General features: G+C 48.5%; 1 protein-coding gene across 2 annotated transcripts in view; it reads right to left on the bottom strand.

The window, feature by feature from the left end:
- Positions 1–20,037, bottom strand: part of ST6GAL1 (ST6 beta-galactoside alpha-2,6-sialyltransferase 1) — a 37,351-nt gene extending 17,314 nt beyond the window's left edge. The window contains exon 1 of one of the 2 annotated variants that reach the window (XM_059822702.1): positions 20,025–20,037. The gene's annotated coding sequence lies outside the window, so the exon portion shown is untranslated. Of the gene's footprint in view, positions 1–14,479; positions 14,632–20,024 lie in introns of those variants that run through there. The other variant, XM_009818663.2, reaches the window with a different exon arrangement.
- Positions 20,038–21,100: the final 1,063 nt, after the last annotated feature.

Below are 21,100 nucleotides of genomic sequence, written 5' to 3'. Positions count from 1 at the left end.
CTACTTCGTGTGATATGACTTTATTTTATTTGCACAAGTAGTGTCCTAACATGAGGTCCCTCTCAAGCATTCTGCCACTAAACCTCTTCCATGGAGCAGGAAGGCAGCTGCCCCTCCAGACAAGGCAGGATAGCCCACAAGCAGTGCTCTTTCCACACCTTTAGATAAATCACTTGCGTGCACTTCTCTATCGCAGCGGTTAGTACAATGTGCTCTTCTGGAAGTGAGGTAAACTTATCACCTACACAAAGCACAAGGTGTCAGCTATGAGTACTAAGAAAGAAAGGACAAAAAAAATCCCCCAAACCTATAAAAATACTTAACCAAATAGCTGCTGCCTTCTTGAAACCCAGAGCCTGACGCAGCTGTGGGGTGCACCTCTGGCTGGCAGGCAGGCTAAGGCCACACGGCAAGTCCTTTGGGGGTACATTTATCCTGCACAGAGAACAAGGGCAGTCAGGGAATTATACCCTGTCCGCACACTCTTACACTTAACCTTTATTGTCCAAGTATCTCACTGGACTCAGGTCTTAAATCATCAACGTACACACGAGCGTAAAAGTCCTGCCACCTCTCACATCCCAGACGCGGCCGTCCGTCCAGGGAGCAGCAGCCAGCAGTACCCTGGCAATCCCCATTTCCACAACTCACAGCAGATTTACTGCAGAACTTTAACAGCAGCATCTTCACCTCGTTAAACAAGAAGTCTATCAAGTCCTTACCTGTCTCCTATAGTGACTGAAGCAGATACACAGAGAAACCACATTAAGTATGGACAAACGTATGAATGTATTTCTCTTCCAGAAAACGCACACAGCTTCCAAAAGCTGTGTCATCAGCTGTACCAATGCCCATCCTCTGCACATTTGTTTAATTGCTTCTTGAAACCACTCACATTTCCCAAACAGCCCGAGGCAGTGAACTCTGACAACCCCTCCTCTCCCCGCTTCACACCGGCAAACCCGATCACACCGATTGCGCCGACAGTAATCCTTCCGCCTTCGCTTTCTGCACATCGTTCATGGTTGCACCAGCTCTCCTAACACCCTCCCTTCCCCACTCGTTGTTTTCCAGGCTGAATCCCGCTCGTTCCAATCCCTCCTTGCACAGCAGCTTTTCCATACCTCCGACTCTCTTGGTCAACTTCCCCGGCACCGTTAGCAGCACGTGAACGTCCCTCGAGGCAGGCACACCGGGACACCCCCGCTGCACACGCTCAGGCCGCATGGTCCGGCAGCGACATAACAACGGGGCTGCTTTGCTCTCCTTCCAGAACTTCCTTCACTTCTATTTCCCTTCATGCCCGTTTCTAAGCACCAAGCTCAACGCTGTTGGTAATGACTTCAGGGTATTTTGCAAGCAGCACTGACTCACTGAGAGTTGTCCCCAGCACAGGGCGGAGGGCAGGAATAAAATACGACTAAAGAGCATTATCTTACCCCTGCTAGCACAGGCTTCTTTTGCCGTTGCGCTGCCCAGCCACCCAGGATCACTGGGTCCCTCTGCAGCTGCTCGGTCTTTCCTCTGGTCCCGGCAGCGCTCTGAAGACAAAGCCAGCCAAGCCCGCAACCTAGCCCTTCCTCCTCTGCTTTGCAGATCCGTTACCGCTGGTCAACGGCGGAGATCTCGGAGCAAATCCCTGTGGGATTTCTGCGATGTTGTGAAACCTGACCACTTGGTTTCCCACCCACTAGACAGTCACTAATCCAGGCCAGGAACCGTCTCATCCCACGACAGCTTAGGGTTGGTTTGGTTTGGTTTTTTTTTTCTGAGGCTCTTGGCGAGCAATCTCACTAAAACCTTGAAAATTCAAGCATGCTGTTTCCCTCTCTCCGGGTTCACTAACTTCTGAAAATGAGAGAAGAGGAAACAGGCAGATTTGAAACATGACCCTTCTGCAAACAGATGATGAGACTTCTCCATTAATTCTTACATATTCTGCAGGTGTTAGTTATTTTTATTATGTTTACTGGTCTGAGGCAACGGATCCCACCAGAGTCCCTCTGAAATGCAATCACGTCAAATAACACCTTTAATTTAATTTAAATGACGATTTGAGAGATGCAGCCCCTGGGGATGGCTCATGCAGGGATCGCATCCACCTGTTCTACTATGCCTCTCCTTGGTCCCTCCGTTCATACATCCGCATCATTCACCTGCGGTTTTCTTGCCTCTGAAGTATGCGCAAAAGCCTTTTACTTTAGCAAGTTGTTCCTCAGTCTTTTTTTGGGTAATGTGACAACGATTTCATATTTAAACTTAGAGCATTTACATTGCTTTCCAGGTTTCCTTCATTTATGCATTTCCATCTGTACCCACAACTGTGCCGTGCCTAAATACAACGCAGTAAAGCTTTGTTCCCAGCTTTCGCTCGTGTATTTTTGAATGTTTTGACGCTCCCCCGTATGAACATTTTATACTTCAACTACACCTTTTTATTCTTTTTTTTGTACATGCTCGGTATTAACCCCTTCCTCCGCCCAGCACCCACTGTAAAGCGCCCGTGAAGAGAACGGTGGCTGGCAGCAGAGGCAGAAAGAGTTCACATGAAAGCGTGTGAAAAGAGGATACCTAAAGAGGAACGACATGGAGCTGTAGGGCAGGAATCCCTCCATTCAAAATAAAATAACATACCCAAGGAAACTGAAGAGGAGAAAAACCTGGGATTTGAGAAGTAACCTCCAGTCTACACCTGCTCTTAAAATTCCCTATTTCTGTCCTGGGGGGAAAAAAAAATATCAGGAGCCTTTATAAACAAACTACCATCATGCCATTTTACAAATAAAGAAGCTATACTTTTCATATACTCGATACATCAGATGAAAGGTGGTAATACGTTTGTTCAAGCTAAAGATCTGTCCCTCTGGAGCTGAGTTTCAGAAGATCTCTCTGATACTTTATTTAGCCCGGCCTTTTACTTCAACTGTGTGTACTTCAATTTTGTAAATATATAAACAGGGAAGACTGGCTTCTAGCAATTCTTGGTTTTTTTCCAAAACGTCACTGTGCTGTGAAAATAAAACATCTGTTGAGCCATACATTTAAGTAAGTGCTTCCAATGCCACCAAACAGAACAAAAAAAGTGGAGAATGAGGAATTTTTACAGAGAGAATGAGGAAAAGAAGCATTTTAAACAAGGAACATGGTTAAATTTCAGATGACGTGTTGAGGAGCTATACAAGTCACTTGCTAATTAAATAAATCATTCCATTAGTCCTGCCTGCATTAAAAATCTCTGCATGTGCCAGAATAAAATATGCTGCTGGCACAGCTGAAAAAATCCTCCAAGAGAACAGGAGAAGCAGATTTTGGGGGGAGGCACAGGGGAAAGTTTAAGCACGTGTTTCATTTTTGTTTTACGCGTCAACACACATTGGGATTTAATAAAGGCAGAAGCCTTCATTTCTGGCTGTGTCAGCCCTTTATTCCCTCTCTTTTCTGAAGTCCCATGTTGTTTTTGGAGGGTGGCTCTGCATAGCAGCACACCGCCTCCCCTCCTGCCCTAATTAAAAAGCAGCAGTTTCGCTCTCACTCACGGCAGATGCTTCGCCAGGCACCTGCAGAACCGCAGGGTCACCACCGGCCACCGAGACCCAAGGCGAGAGGCGACCCGCGCTGTTGTGGCTTCCCACCTCTAGCCCCCGCCATCCCGGCAGGGTGCCTGCACAGCTCTGGCCCAGGACCAGCCCGTACCAGGGCATGGTCTTAAAACGCAGTGCATGTTTGGAGCTGTTGGAGCTCAGCTCTGATAAACCACTTTACGTTAGCAAGTATGACATACATGATGACAAATCTGCTCCAGGGCATCTGAACCAGGTAACTCATGCGGTTAAGGACATGCCAACAGCTGTGGCTGCGGCAAGAAGCGGTATGCCCAGCGGCACCCACGGGGCTGAGAAGCAGCTTTCCCAAGAAGTGAGCCTCTGCTGTTGTGCTCCTGTCCAGACCAGGAGCAGACACAAACACGTGCGTGCAGGGACCATCTTCAACACCGACGTACTGAGAGAGGAAGGGAGGGATTCAACAAACAGTGTTACAGCACAGCCACGCTGCTGGGGACTGTAAAAGGGACAGTGCTCCCATCCCTTTGCCTACCTGTTCAGAGACTGGCATCCACAGAGGGACAACCTTCAGCTCCGACAAGTGTATGACATTACGACCCTTTACTCCAACGCTGTCAGGAAAGCGGTTAACACCAAAAAGCGTATCTTCTCCTTCTGCAAAGCCACAAGCTCTAACCATCGCCCCGGACCAGCAGTAACAGTCTCTGTCCCTGCTGGCTGAGGGAGAAATGGGCTACTGCAGGGTCCCTTGCAGGTGCTTCAAGATGGAAGGACAATTTAACTCTTAGGACAGGAAAAAATAATTATCAAGGCATGCCATGGTGGAGAATACCATATACACATTTCTTGGTTGGTGGGTTACTCGCCCAGAGGGACGGTGTGTTTACGAGCTCCAGAACAGGACCAAGCTCTCAGCTGGTGGGACTAGCACCTCTCCATCACACAACCCCGCTTCCTACCCCACAGACAGACGCCTCCCGAATATTCCTTGTTAACAGTAACGGATGGGAAAGAGACCACCTGCATGGGATGCCGGCGTGCCCCAGGCAAGCCCCGGGCTCTGGCAGCGTGTTCTCGCTCGGATGCGGTCAGACAGCCACCACAGGAGCTTTCAAAGCTCCCATGTTGGCCTCTTCTCCCATGTGACAAGTGATAGGACAAGAGGAAATGGCCACAAGTTGCATCAGGGGAAGTTTAGATGGGATATTAGGAAAAATTTCTTTACTGAAAGAGTGGTGAAGCATTGGAACAGGCTGCCCAGGGAGGTGGTGGAGTCACCATCCCTGGAGGTGTTCAAGGAACGTGTGGACGTGGCATTACGGGACATGGTTTAATGGGCATGGTGGTGTTAGTTGATGGTTGGACTTGATGATCTTACAGGCCTTTTCCAACCTTAGTGATTCTGTGATTCTGTGAAAGTGCAATTCAACACAGAAGCCATTTCATGATAGCCACATGCCCATGGGAGCCTCACTCAGGAAGATATTTGGAGGCCACTGCTGGTAACAAACCTTTTCAATTTCTAAAATTGCCAGTTTCATGTTCAAATTGAAAAAAGAGAAAGAAAGTGCATCACACTATGCATGAACAGCACCAATTCCCAAAAGCACTGCTTCTCCTCCCATGCCTGGACCCCCTCAGCAACATGACTTTACAAATGAGGTTTTCATTATCAGTCAGATTTATCATAACTGTTCCCACACTGCAGCCAACAGTAAAAATCCATCCCCCAGCTTTAAAGACCAGAGTGCGATCACTCATTTAGGACTATTTACTTTACATGGAACATTACACCTTCAAATCAAACAAATCACTTCTTCATTCCCCCCCCCAAGTCATGGGCGTCTCTATGACGTTTATCTTTTGAAATGAGAGGGGAGTGCTTCTTTATTTTAAATTAGCAGCATGTGGAAGGTCAACACTTAATGTCTCTGCAAATATCACTGCGTGTCAAGACCTGTAATTGGTATTCCGTGGCCTCAGGACAATAAATACATTTTCTGCCAGCTGCAGCTACGCTACCTTTCAGGATGATATTTCTCTGACATCAGCCTTTTGCAAGTGGGCGCGTTGTCTTTCCGTCTCCTCAAGGACAATGCAGTAACTCTTTACAACTTGCTCAGAGAAGAATCTAATTCAATTTAACCTAAGACAGTGAAATAAACTCACAGAACTATGCATCTACCATTGCCAGTTTTCAGTCCAGCAGCACTACTGGGATTTGGTTTTCCTCTTCACACCCAGAGCTCATCCCTGTTGGGGATGGCAGGGTTGGCACTCAACAGCAGCGCTCCACCACGCCAACTTCACCGGAGGACAGAAGTAAAATGGGAATTCTGGCCATTGACTTCAGAAAGCGCTATTCAAACCCCTCTATGTTAAGCAAAACACTTCTTGCATTACATGTAAAATAAATTGGTTTTCACTAAGAAATCCATGCTTTATAATGTAAGAGAGACATACAGATGTCAAGAGTGTTCAGCAAAACGTATCAGGTGCTGAGAAAAAAGGCACATCCCGACAGCATTAAAGAGAATATTAGAATGGACACTCATTAGAGGCCATCAAAGCAAATAACTTTCAGGGAACTTGTGTGAAAAATTATGTAACAAGCACGTCAACTATTTGTCTGACAAAAATCAAAAAAGTTCCTTTCTATGCAAGGAACTTGAGGCATGGAAGACAAATGGAAACATCAAATTTACAGTTAACTATTTTGTCTCTGACAGAAAAGGAGGTGGAAAAAACATGTTACAATAATCAGATGTTTTTCCACAAACCAAAAATACTTGCTTTCGCTCTCCATAGCCACAGTGTTAGGTAAGCTAAATTGGTACCACTCCTACCACGTATCATCAGTTCCACTGGTTAAACCGAGACTGCACTGACCAGAGGAAAGCCGGGTATAAGTCAGCACAAGCTGCCAAGGAAGCCCCCGCCCAAGTTCAGTGTCAGGCTGCAGCGGAGCAGCCAAGGGAGCAGATACACAGGAATCCATATACCCCAAATTCCCGGATATCGCTTATTGTTGAAGCAGCAGCCACGTTCTCAGAAGTCAAAATATTTGCAGTAGCAGATGTCAAATATCCATTTTGCCAAGGCACGTCAGCAAATCACGTTCTCACACAGGGTGCTCACGGCGTGGCTGGACTTCAGCCCTTAATAACAGCAAGTGCCGCTCTGTTTTTTAAACATGAGTCTGATTTATTCATCTGGTAACGCTACCCCTTTGTAGCATCATTTCAAATGTATCTACCGTCAATAAGCCCACAAGAATGCTGCTGGGGAAGTGACCTTGCCTGAATAAAATTCAATTTTATAAATTATAGGCAATATAAACGTATAGCACAAATCTGGGTGCCTAGATATATTTAAAGACATTTAAAGAGCTTAAGACACTCCTACCCCCTCAAAGTTTCACATATGTATTTACAAAACCAGAAAACGTTAATGAAACTTCCCTGATAAAGCCTTCATTTAAAAACTCCTTGCTATTTTCTCCCCTCAGCATCCCCCGCAGACGCTTAGGAAAGGAAAACATGTTCAATGGTACTTCCTACCCAAACCCAAGACTATCTCCTCTGCTTAAGGATCCAGCACGGAGACCGCTTTGCAGGAGCAAACAGGTGCCTCTGAAAACGGCATGCAACGGCCACTCTTCGGCGGGATGGAGGACCTGGCACAGCCTAGCACCGGCTCCAGCTATAAGCTCCCAAACAGAGCGTGCCATGCATCTGGCAGCTCCATGGCGCCAGGTACAACCTATCCAAAGATTTCCCTTTTTCTTCCCCACTGACACACCCTGACAGCCTCCCTGTGACGGATCAGTGTGGTTATGGGGATGATATCAAATGATCTGAAGGGCAACGAATCTACACAGTTGCTGGAGGGAGGAAAACACCGTGCTTGTGAAATTGAAACACATGTAAAGTTTAATGAGGTTCAGAGAAGCCAAAATGGCAATAAAGGCCATTTTAGTGTCACAGAATCACAGAATCACTAAGGTTGGAAAAGACCTGTAAGATCATCGAGTCCAACCATCAACCCAACACCACCACGTCGCTCCACTCTATTTAGTATCTCCTACTCCAAGTGCTTTTAGCCTGCTTTTCCCTCTGTTGGAAAACCTGGTGTAAAGCCTGGAAAGCACTACCCAGCTCCTGTCCCCAGACACATCACTCGCTTCCTATGGTCGGCACTTCAGAAATAATTCCGGCAGCAGAGCTTGCAGATGGCTGCTAGCTGGATCCACCCTGGATCTGAACCACACACCTCCCCTTGAGGCAGGCTGCTCTCTCCCCTCTGGTATTTAAGGCCACGGAATTTTCATGCACACGGGAGCTTGTGCCTCCACTACAAAGGATGCCAAGCCATCCTGCCAACCCCGTGGCACTGCCTTACTGGCACGAGCAGCCAGGAATAACTTGGTCACTACCCACAGCAGCAACGGTTCCTGAAATCCGCAGGATATTGCTCTCCCAGGGCGTCACTAACGGTGGCCCGTCTTCCCGGGGCTTGTGCAGTGCCAGGGGAGAAACACAGCCAGCCACCCTCCCGCTCGCTTGCGCCAGGCACCCCTGCCAGCGGTCCCCGAAAGCGCTGCAGGCACACCAGCGCAACGGGCTGAGCGTGCCAGCCTCACACGCAGCACGACGGCAGGCCAGCTGAGCGTGCAGGGCTCGCTGCCCAGCGCCGAACCAGGTCCTCGAAACAGAGAACGGGGTGGCTGAGAAAGCGGGGAAAAATAGCGAGACAACCAACCAATCTCAGCACAAACGTGTTTCTCATCAACGCCAGGTAGCAACTTACAGCATGGAGGAAGAGATCTAGGCAGATAATTCCAACAAAAACATGTTACTCCCTAAAGCAGTAAAGGAGGCCCCAGACATTTTTGTATCCTCCATTCAATATCGGCTCTCGTACCACTTCTAGCACAACACATTTCAGCAGTTAGAGAGCTCTCGTATGGCCTCAAAAAGCTCTCTGAGCCTCCCAGAGCAATTAAAGATCCCTGTCTCCCCCCAAGGACCAGCCAGCACTTTGCTGAAAGAAGGGATGAGACATTGGCAGAGGGATGGGATATGGGAGGAGGACGTTACTGCCAATAGCTCGACTCCTGCACATGAGCACGCAGCTCTCTTCCCGTCCACTCAGTGCCATCCGGCCAGGAAGACACCAGACGACTTCTTTCATGAAGAAAACTCCCCTCAAACACAGAAGTCAGGCATCTGTTGTGCCTAGGACGGATGGCTTCGGAAGGGGCCATTCTCAACCACCAATAATTTCCATGACTAGCTACAACACTCCACTCCTCATCCCCACCTTGTTTTCTAAACGTAACTGCTAAAAATGGAGCCATTTCCTAGCACATAAGAGCTGAAGGGCCCTGAGATAAGCACACACATAACAGCATTAATTCACACAGTTCATGCCCCCAAGAGAAACCTGAGTTTATCTGTACTGCAGTTTTTCTTTTTATAACATCACCTATTGGTTCTGTTTAAATATCGAAGTTCTTTCAGCATTTTGCCGTATCAGTCAGCTCTGTCCCCAAGTCAGCCTTTTCATAGCACTGCCAATCCCAACTTCATCTCCTTCACCAAGTAAATCCTAAAGGGAAGCTCAAAAAAGCACATGTAAAAAATCAGGGGGGTGGGAGGTGCGTTCCTTATGACTTCTGTTGGTGTCCTGCTGCTGGGAAATGCAGCAACCCAAGCAGCTGGTGCAATCACTAGATGTTAGACCATTCTTGGAAAGCTTTTTTTAGTTGGGTTTCACTTGACTCAAACCCTCTTTGATCAGAAACTGCTTCCCAGTATAGATAGAAACATGGTACATGTGGGGGCGATCAGCAGGTCCGCTTCAATAGTGCCATCCTGACCCAAAGTGCATCAATGAAGTACATGCCCTCAACTTCAATGTTAATCAAACCTATGCTGCACCGCTCTCACTCGGGAAGACTGATCCCAAAATCCACCCAATTCTCTCAAGTAACATCTCAACAGCCCAGAAACAGAAGGCCACAGGGCTTCGCTGGGGCTTCCCCCACCACCAAAGAAGGAAACAGTGCCACAGCATCAAACACTTGATGTTTGGTTGAAACAAACCTTTACAAACCAGGGAGAAGGGGCAGAATACTGCAAAACTTGTCTCCGCGATGAGGCTGTGCAGCAAACGCTACTTACAGTCATCTCTCGCAACAACATGCTTTGATGGACCGCACGGGTAAGTACAAGTGCCAAAACCATCCACATCCCAGCAGCACGCACACTTCTGTGCCGACAGGGAACCTGGCGAAATCCAGAGGAGATGTTCCACACTGTGGCGGTGGCTGCCAGCTGCCGGGGGTGACTCACAGGACGCCCCGGGGGGACACACCATGGCTAACTGCTCTAGAGCAAGGACGGGGTGTTTCCACACAGCAGTGATCTCCCACGCTGTGACACCCCGCACAGTGCTCAAGACTGCGAGGGTGATCTCCTGCCACCTCTAGCACATGCCCAACTTCTCTGAGACAAGGCCATTTCTTCTTGCTGCTCAACATCTAATCCAAGCTCAACGTGGAAAAGCACCAGGCTTAAAGTTCACTGAACTTTAAACAAGGCTGACTTTTGGTCGGGCTCAGGTCAAGCTTTAGGTTAAAAGTTACTGATTCATTTTATTTAAACAAATCCGCCTACCTTTACTCCAGTACGCTTTTAAGGGACAAGTTTTTTATTTGGGAATGCCACTGTAGTCTCATAGGAACTGATCCTAGGTGACCCTTCATCTCCACTTTCCTCCCTCTTCTTGCCGAAGGGATCCTTACCAGTGCTGCACCTCGCTCTCTGTTCCACAGTCTCCCCCTCCAGCTTCTCAGGATGGGAGCTCGGCTGCTACCACACCATGCTTTAAGCTTGCACAGGCATCGGAAGGTAGGCAGTCCTGGCCATCTTGGGGTCTCCTGACAGAAGGCACACAATTTCTCTTCCATCCTCAGGCCACCATACCAGTAGCCCCTGAGGCAAAACTGGCAGAGAACCCCAAGCCCTGGGTATGCACTCCAATATCAAAGCAAAGAAAAACAACAGAGAAGCCTAGCAAAGCCCTCTCACACTATTTTGGGATTATTCATTTGCATTTCCTTGGTCTTTTTGGTCTTTTTTTATTTTCAAGAATCAGACCGATTCAGCTAAGATTCTCCTGCTTCCACTGAAATGTCTATCTCTCTCTCTACAATACAGAACAAATACACATACATATGTACTTGTATACCTATTCCCACCTATTTTTGAATTAGGCAATAATGCATTCAGGATACCATAAGAAATTGATATGGCTGAAATAAAAGATTTTCATAAGCTGTCCAACACGTCTATAGGTCAGAGTTGTATGTCATCGAGGGAAATCACTTTTACAAGTCATCTTCTCTGAATTTTTCTTCCTCCTCCTGAAGTTATTAAATATAGAAATCACTAGTTAAAAAAAATGCATCAGCCTGATGAATATTTCCTGAAGTCTGGTAGGAACAATAATTTTCAATTTTTTCCCAAAGTACAGGGGTAAATATTACAAGCCTGCCCCAGTTTTTAGATTCCTCTCACTGTGGGTTGTGTATAAAACCTTATCTTGTCTGCATCTCCGTAAAGCTTTATCTGTAGCCAACACAAGAAGCATCAGTGCTTCAAAAACAAGCGCACTTGCAGCTAACCTCCTGTGCACTTTTTGGGAGGTCTTTACAAGCTGACCAAACATCAGAGCTCTTTCAGAGATCTTGGCAGATTACAGCCCAAAGCGGCGAAAAACCATTTGTGTGAGAGCAGGGAAGCCGAGCGGAAATTTCCCACGCGCTTGGCTAGAGGTGCCGGCTGCCCTGAACCCTTTGACTTCACCAGGGCATCGCTGCTGCCAGGAGAGATGAAAGCGCTGTGCTCTGCACCGTCTGATCAAACACTCGCACGGCAGCTAGCACGGCAATGCTGGTGGTTAGCGCTTGGCAAAACCGCTCCTCTGACTGCAGCGCTACTTAAAAGAGCTATTTTTAACAGACCAAGGATGCACAGCACTGCGTGGAGGTGGGGAGGAGGGCTGGAGATGGACATATGTGCTACCGTGTGGAACCAGAGTGCCTTCCTACTGTGTCTGCATCTCCAGGACCCTCCTCTTCCTCCTGGGAAATCCTTCCTAAGGCCCTTCACACCCCATCCAGCATCGGCACCGCACGAGGGGATGCCCTAATTTCCGTGGCCTTTCCCCACAGTGCAGTGGCAGGCAGCTGCCCTCCTGCCTTGGTGAGATCCGTACACCCACCTCCAGCCCTCCTCCCACCCTCCACAAACCTTCCTTGTTCGAAGCCCTTTCCTCATCTGCATTTTTGGTCAGCTTTTCTCCCATCTCTCTCGGATCCCCTGCGGGCAGTGCCTGTTCCGGGCTCGTGTCCTCTGCTCACCAAGATGTTTCAGAGCTGATGCATGAGTCCCACAGGATGCTTCAAGTGCAAAGCAATGTCTGAGATGAGGGTCTTCTGCCGTACTGTACCACAGCATGGACCTCATGCAGGAGCCTTGAATATCCAGAAACAGGCTGACGAAAACAAGCAGATGGGCTGGCACTGCACTTCAGCATCAAGTATGCAGAATTAATTACTCCGTTAATCTTACACAATACGATTACATATGCATCATCCCATTATCATTAGAGTGAACTGTATTTTAGTATGCGGTCCAAGGTTTAGCTGAGTGTGCTCCACTGGTTTTGCTACCCACCTCGGATAACCATTGCTCAACCTGGACACAACACACCAAAGTACATCCCTGTCCTTCTCTCCTCCATCTTCAACCATCTAGACCCAACCCACCAACAGTCTCTCTTCTCCAATGGGCAGGCTCTGCTCAGCCACAAGCCACTTTCTAAAGGAGCAGTGGTCAGAGGCTCCCATACAGCTACATGGAGCACTGGGGGGTAAAGGGGGGTGTGTGTGTGCCTATTTTGGGTTTTACTTCCCTATTTCAGATGTGCCCAAAGGAGGAAAGAGAAGAGAAAGATTTTGTCCTGGCACAAATGGAAGGTAACTCTTCAGTTCAGTGTTACCAAAGCACATTAAGAGAAGGAATATTTCTCCACTAAAAGCGAACCTGTGCTTGAGAGGTTGGCTTGGCCTTAGATTCCAGCTGTCCCAAAGACTGGCATCCAACCAAGGCCAAAATAATAATAGTTAGTCACTGCTGCGTATCTGTACTTTGCATATGCACACAGAGCTGCCCCGTGCTCCCACACCTCCCGAGAGAGGATGACTCCCATACCTACACAAGATCCTGCTATGTCACCAGCCCTTCTGAGGTCACACCCAAGACATGTCTTTGTCCAGCAAACAGAGGATTTCCACAGAGGAACAAGGAAGTAAAACAAAACTAAAAAACCCCCTTGTTTCTAAAAAAAAAGAAAATTAAAAAAAGAAGTTGTTTTACAGGGGCAGAGCTTCATGGCTGACCTGCTTTTTTGATCCTCTATTCTATACCCAAATACCCCCTAATCAGAAGTCAAGCTGTCTCCAGTGAGTTTCCTTCTTTCCCCATGAAAAGAGCAGTTGGCAAAGATGTCCAAGGCAATATGCCACACTCCTCCTTTCCACTCACCGACCTTCAGCAGTGCGCTGCCCCTCCTGCTAACACTCCCCACGCCCCATACCGCTCCGTCTTGACATCCGTGCAAATTTTGGCTGCTCTCTGCCCTCTTTGGGGAAGGAAATCCAGCAGCCCCCAGGTAGGCAGGCTGCTAGAGCTCCACCACCCCAGCCCGAGCGTTCCAGTTTGCAATGCTAAAGGTAATACAACACTGGGAGGGGGAAGTGTTCCCTGGCCAGAAAGGAAGAAAGGGTGGTGCATTTTCCGCATTAAAGATTCAGGTTTTAAGCAGAGGAGAGGAGATTAGCATGTTTCCAGCAGAGGAGGAAGTGGGGGGCAACATCGGGCACTCTTGATGCCGGCAAGTTAAGGATTTAAAGAAGCAGCTGTACAACGAGGTCCTCCCAAACCCTCTTCACACATGAAAACACGCATAACCCAAATACTTGTATTTGCAGTCACCTCTAAAAATGCCCCCTACCACGTTAGCCTTCCCATGTAAAAGAGAAAAGGGGGGGTCCCAGCATCACCCCCTTCCACAGTCACTGCAATGGCTCAGGCTGTCCAAGAGTCTTGATTTGCATGATCAAAACCTTACGGTGTACGCTAATTGTACGCCAAAGGGTAGCAGCATTCATGCAATTATTGAACTAATTGAGCTCAAAGCTGAAGCACAGAGCTCTAGGAATATTCAATACGTAATACAGAACTTTTGGACTAGCTTGTCATCCCAGGAGGCAGCTGCTGAAGGCTTGCAGCGCTGTGATAAGGGGCACGATGCCAGCGGGGAAGAGTGACAGAAAGGAAAAGTAGTGGCACCAACAATGAAAGCACTTCAGGCATGTTCAGCAGAGGTCAGCTGTGAAAGCAGCCGGCTAATTACTCTAACCTAGCACCAGTGGCAATATCCCCAGAGGGTTTCTGGGGAAAGCCCTAACCGAAATGAGCCCAAGCACACATCTTTTAATAATTTCATGGAAGTCAGAATAATGACTGGTTCTTAGACATGTATCTCTGGAGCATAACCAATACATATCAACATCTACAAGGGCTCCCACAAGAAGCAGAATAAGTGTTTTATTTTGCTTTAAAATATAAATATAGGATAGTTGCAAGGGGAACGGCCGAGAACCCTTCCCGTTTTCTTTACCATCCTCCCAGCTCCGCATGCAACACAAGACAGCCTCAGTGCAAACAGCAGTGCCTCTGAATGTATGCGGCCTCGTCACGCTGACAGCAGCTGTGCTCTTGCTGCAGGTGTGTGAAAGGGAAAAGAGGAGCAAGGAAAAGAAGAGGAAGAGCCATGGTCGTCACCTTCATCTCCAGGCTCCTTTGCTGTCCACAGTGGTTCCTGTAAAACTTTTACAGGCAGAAGCAGATTGCCAGGTAAGATCTGTAGGAGATGCCACCACAAGGCGCACATCCGTGCTCTGCACGCAATTCTTCATGCTCCCATCTCCCTTCTAATTGAGTTCTCTAGCCTGGGAAAGAAATTAAGGGGAAGATGTTAGACAGCCACATCAGACTGATCAGAAACCACTGGACTGGGGACTCCAACCACCAGCCGGGACCCCACAGCAAGTCAGCAGTGGTGTGGAAACACCCGGAGCCTGCAGACACTGCACCCACACCACGGGCAAGGGTGTCCTGGGTGAGCCCAACAACCAAGCCGCCAACACCTTTAAACATAACTTGTGCTCGAGTAAAACAGCGCACAGAGCCTTATTTTGAAGGCAAGATCTGCTGGTGAAGACCTGCTGGCTGCAGAACTCCCCAGAGTCGAACGTCAGGGCCAGGGCGAGCTGGTAATGCCGAGATCAGGGCAGAAGAACTCACCCTCAGCACTGAAGTTCTGAGTCCTTAGGGAGGCCTCAGCAACCCAGCCGGTATAAAAGCATCTGCAAAGCCCCTCTTGCGGATCTCTCTCCCAGCGAACCAAAACCCGCTGCCTACACTGATGCAACGGAGCAGTGATGCACTGCACTTATCTGATGCACGGCACTTATCTGATGACCCTTGCTGGAAACACAAAAGCGCCTTTACAGAGTTTATTTTTCTAACCTCTCCCCTACTTCTAAAAGAAACTCAGGGTAACTGCAGCACATGTCCTAAAATCCTCTTAAATAAGGCATTAATCACAAGACTGTTGAGCAAGTGAGAGCACACAGTCCACTCAAAAAACGCTGCCTCCCATAATGATCCTGCCCTGGACAAGCTTCCAGTGTATGTGCACAGCCTGGCATATGTTTCACCCCCGAGGCCAGCAGCTCAGATTTCTGCTCTCAGCAGGGAACCCAAGCGCTCACAGCTTAAGGAAAGGTCCTGACATGCCGATACCCCAAATTACTGCCAGCTTGAACCATCTGAGGACCCTAACCCACTGCAGCACACCGCGGCAGAGGAGGGAAAGCAGTGGAAAAAAGGTAAGCTTAGGCTTTAAAAAGTTTATGTGATGAGGAAAGGGAGGAAGATAGAAAAAAGAGAGGTAAACAACAAGAAAAAAGAGGAAGATAGAAAAAAGAAGAGGGGTGCTGCTCGCTGCAAAGAGACATTGGCATGCAATGCCTTACCAGGAGCGCTGAGGTCCCACCAGCACCAGCTGGTGCAGGTTCTCGCCGGGTGAGAAATAATGAAACTAAAACGACACTTGAGGGTTGGGTCAAAGAGGAAGAGAACAGAAAGAGCTGGCTGCTAGACTGAAAAATAACGTTCTTTGCTTCTCCCGGCCAGCAGCATACCTCGGCGTAGCTGCACCTTTGAGAGCCACTCACCCAGCGAGGGGTCAGCCATCACAGCATGCCATTAGAGCAATCCACCCTGGGGCGAGGAAATTTGGACAGGCAGACCACAGGACAGCTGTAATGCAGTACAGAAAGGCTGGATGAGTAATGGTGAGCCTGAGCCCCAGCACATTTACATGCCAGGCTAGGAAATCCCCAGCCAGCGAGCTCAACAGAGCAGCAGGACCCCCTTGATGCAGGCTGTGCTCACACCAGGCTTTGTGGCCTGCAGTAAGGGCATGTTTAAGTTAGAGAAACGATGCAAACAGGAGAGAAAAGGGATGCAGAGGAGCACAGGCAGTCGAGCAAGCCCTGTACACTTGTTGTCCAGCCACACAGCACTTCTTCAGGGACATCCCTTCTAAAAACGTATGACGATCCACCTCTGGCTCCCCGCTCCCTGCCTGAGTCTGCCTCTACGTGACTGAAAAGTGAACCCAGAGATGCCATCAGAGGCGTGCAGCTTCTGCCGGGGCAGCACCTGGGGCAGCCACAGAGCTGGGAGAGGACGCACGACAGCCAGGCTGGGACGGAGGGAGCTGCTCAGCTGTCTGCCTGCTCCCTCCCACTAACAGGGCACGATGCTCAGAAATATTCACCAGCATCTCTGGGAGGTAAGAAGATCGAGGGGACGTGCGCCCCTGACCACAGCAGGACAGCAAGATTGCCTGCTCAGGAGCACCTCTGGCAGCCCGACTCCTTCCAGATGTGCGCAGAGCCCGTGCTGGGTGCTAGGAGCCACCAGCCGCAGGATGGGCAGTGTCCCTCAGCAGAGCTCGAATCCTCAGCGCTTGTCCTACAAGCCATGAGCACGAGAGTGACCAGGCCCCCTTGCCTTCTCCTCAAGCCTGAGTTTGACAAGTTCATCGACACAGCATTTCTACAGGGCAAGCATTTGCACCACCAGGAATACTAGCAGAGAGTTACTGGAAGAGGAGATACCTTGGAAGATGCCAAGGTTAAGTAAGGACCCAAAATTAACCCCTCACACACAACACTGGTGTAAAAATTATCATTAATTCTTCTTCCCTCCCTTACAGACAGACGATCTGCATGGAAAGATACCGGAGGATGCTGAAGGTCTAGTACCAGTCCAGGTGAGTTTATCTGCCTGAAGGGAATTAATTAACACCCTAGTAACATCCAGGATCCAGTGTGACAGGTATGTGAACTAACGGCCAGTAACCACAGATAGTGGGACCAGGAGGCGAGAGGAGGCAGCAAACCTCCACTGTCGTTCAGCATCCTTCCCACTGGCAGCCGGGAGAGCCTTAGGGCTTATCTTCTTTCTATGGGTGAGAAATTATTTCTCCTTCCCACCTTACCCAGCTGCAGCATAACCAATTGCCTGATGGCTGCTTTGGCAGAGGAAAACATCCTGCTGTCTGTGTTCTTGTAAAAGAAATCGTATTTGTTTATTGCTTAATTGTTAACGCTGATTCATCCCCAAATTAGAAATCTTGCCACCACAACTCTTCTACAACATAATAATCAAAACCCTGCCTGCCAGGTTAATTACGGTTAAATAGAAAATCATTAAACCACTGCAGAGCAGCACACCATCCGGGAGTGCCCCCAGGCCAAGGGGTGCAGCAGCTCCCTCTCGCCAGCGCCAGCGGCTCAGAGCAGGGTGCCAGCATGGCCGGGAGGGCACCGACGCACGCTGCTGCGGGGCGTCCAGCCGGGAAGCAGGGACACGAAGCACGCCGCTGCTAGCAGAGAGCGCGGCACCCACTGCTTATGTCAGTCAGATGAGGAGAAGGTGCGAGGAACGAAGGAGCCTGGGTAGGATGGGTCTACGTGATGCAGGGGAGTGGGATGTGAAGCCCAGACAAGGGCTTCCAGGAACTGGAATGAGATGCTGAGGAGCTTCAGACCAGGATTAGTCAATGAAGAAGGTTAAGGCAAGGACCTGGAGGTGGTCTGGGAACAAGCTGGAGAAGAGACAACGGCTGGAGCAATTACCTGCCTCTCAGGCCACTGACAGAGCCCGCGGTTCCCCAGGTCACCAGTGCCAGCCAGCCAACAAATCCTCTCCACACAACCTGTGAGCGAAGCTTCTTACCCTGCTCACCAACGGTCTGGGGAGAAGACTGTTTCATTGCTACCCTCCGCTGACCACTCAAGTGGCAGAAGTCTGTGTGGTGGACTGAGGAGCCCAGCCCCTGGCAGAACAGCCTTCTCCTCTCCCCACTCATCACAAAACACCAAAAAAAAGACATTATAATCCCACACCTCATTTTGTCACAGCATACTTCCTTCACACAGCAGAAGCGCCCTCTGAATGACAGCACTGAAGCAAGGTTCTGCCTTATTTTTTTTCCACTAAGTTTAAAAAAAAGAAAAAGTGTCATAAATAAGGCACAAAGGCCAGATAAAGTGCCATGAGAGAGACAAATCAAAGCTGCCAGACTGAAGTAATTCCTGCCTTGCTTCTGTAAGAGCTGCTATGAAACCAAACAAACACCTTAAAACAAACTTTTCACATCCCTTATTGCCAGATCCTTGCACAAGGTCAGACCCGTGATCAAGTCTGCACATGGGCTGAGTTCTCAGCACCAGAATTGCATTTCACAGGCGTCAGAAATTAAGAGGAGTGAAGTCCTGGCAAACTCCCAGAAGAGCACCCAAAATTGTCTGGGTACCCTGTGCATGCCTCAGCTCCCCATTTATACAGAGATGCTTTTCAATAAATGCACTGAGAACTGCAGGTGCTCAGACATTTATGAGGAGCACCACAGAGAAGCATGCCGAAGAACTTAGGTTTCTGTCTTTGGGGCAGGATTTAAGTGCACGAGTAAAGCACAGTCTCAAGCCACTAAAAATAAAAAGAACCCCAAACCAACCACAAATACACGTTTGTTTTGCACAACGAGCAAGGCAGCATCACGCTCAGAAGCTGTGAAACCATGCAATGAGAAGCTGTAGCGCACACACAAGTCAAATTTGGGCTGTATAAGTAACATAAATGCTATCCTGCTTTCTGAAAGCCTGGCTTTGCAACACTTTCCTCCTGCTATTGAGGCCCAGGTTGAGAGTTTAACAATTCCACAATAATACTTGATAAACCTGCCATTTCTACAGTGTAAACTGTTGCATTTATATATAAATTTTTGGCATGACTGATGCTACTAGAATACACCTCTGCTACAAAATGGAACCTTCTTATAAATAAATTATAATTAAAAAAAAAAACAAACATGAACATCGTCTGAACTACAGGAATTCCATGAGTTGCACCGATTTTGATGGGACGTAGCTTTGCTTGGTCTTGATGCCTTCAGCCTAACAAGCTATCATTGACCCTTACTCAATTCAATTGCTTCACAATACTGCAGGAGAAAGACTTCAGACACCAACCACTGCTGAAGCTAGAGGAGTAAAGGCAGCAGTTTCCAGGGGAAATACAAAAGTCCCTCCACTTTAATGAAAGATACATTTCCCCTTTATTAAAGCAACTTCTAGGACAAGCCTAGGGCTACTGCAGACTGCTGCAATTAATTCCAGGTACACACATAAGTTGACCACTTTATGCTTAGGCGGCCCAACTTCACCTCAGAGCAACGGGTCTTTGCAAACACGGGACAAATTCAACAGCACTGCAGAAGACACAAGCCCAAACACCATCCTTTCTGCAGAAGAGGGGCTCAGCGGCCAAGAAAGCAGAGAGCAGTGAAGGCACTAAGGTGGTACCTTTGGCGTGGATTTGGGGACGATGCAATCGCCGCCTCCCGCAACTGAGACCATGAGACCTCAACCTCTGCTACCCAGGAACAGGGTTACAGCTCTCAAGGGGCAGGAATTGAAAATCCAGTTCCTGATTGCTGTCTTGACCATACGCCTGGGGAAACGCATGCCCAAGTTGTGACATTATCAGGATATGCTAGCGAAGAAATCCCCTGCTATCACACCGCCCTTCCATGAAGAAGAGAGCTAGAAACTCGTCTGTTGAAAGGCAAGTTCAAGCAAGACTTTCCGTTTCCCACACTTCACCGGGACAGGGTGCAATACAGCAGGAACAGGAACACAGCCAACCCACGCAACAGCCACGGTTCAAGCAGCAGCCAAAGAAAGATTACCTGTGCAAATTATGACCAAGCCAATCTCTTCCACCCAGCAGCAGCCTCACCCAGGCAATAGCCCAGCAGGACCCTTCTTCCACACCTACCAGCTTCGCAGAAGTTTCCCGCTTTCCCCAGACGAGGTTCTGCAAGCACAAACAACATTTCTATTTCAAACCCATCTTGCTTGAGATAACTCAACTTCCTTGATCCTCCTCCCCAAACCAGCGCTGAGTAATTGCTCTCTTTCAGTGAGCAACACCAAAGTAGCTTCTCCCCAGGCCTTTTTTTAAGGGGGTAGTTTTTGCAGCTCATCTGCTCTGAACCAGTACACCTACTTTTTGACACAAACACACAGCTAATAGTCTCCTGGTAACTGGCTATAAAAAAATTCATTAGAACTGCTGGTAACACCAACAGCTCAATTCAGTTTGGGGAAAAATAAGAAGTGTAACTACAGAGAAGAGAGCCAGAATGGGTCTGGACATTTGGAGGGCTCTTTCGGGTTTTTTTTGTTCTTTTGTTTCAATTCCAGAGTTTGTTTTCATTAAACGGAACAGAAAGAAAGCAAAGGATGTGGGGGTGCTGAAAGATGGACAAGAGAGACCCAAAGCTCTCTAGGAGATGGCTGCTTAGGAACAAGCCCTGTTATTACCTGGCAGGAGTTGAGAGGGGCTAGAAGGAGCAATACTGGCAAGGGGAGAAGGTTTCCTGGAGCGTATGGTTAGCCAGGCATTTGGCCAAGGGAAAAGGTGTGCAGATTGGGTATTCCGGGCATGCCTGCAAGGTGCTCTTTAGGCTGCTGATCTAAGAAATACTTGCAAATAATTGCAAGGTTGTGACACACAAGATTAAAACATGCAATAGCCTTTGGGGCAATCTCAGATGGGGAGAAGCACGACGTGATTACCTTCTTGCCCAGCCTGCGTGTCTTCACTTTAGAAAAGCAGCCGGCAATGGAAAAAGCTGCGGTTACCGAAACCCTGGCAGGTGAGCTTAGGGCAGAAAGGGTGGGCCACGCTCTCCAAAAGTCATCATCACCGTCGTGCAGCCCCCGGGTGCCAGCCCCCCGAGAGCAGCACGTGTTGGGGTAC

Source organism: Gavia stellata, chromosome 11 (genome assembly GCF_030936135.1).
Source record: "Gavia stellata isolate bGavSte3 chromosome 11, bGavSte3.hap2, whole genome shotgun sequence".
Classification (NCBI taxonomy): Eukaryota; Metazoa; Chordata; class Aves; order Gaviiformes; family Gaviidae; genus Gavia; species Gavia stellata.
The sequence above is the reverse complement of the archived record's forward strand: the minus strand, read 5'-3'. Positions and strand labels throughout refer to the sequence as shown.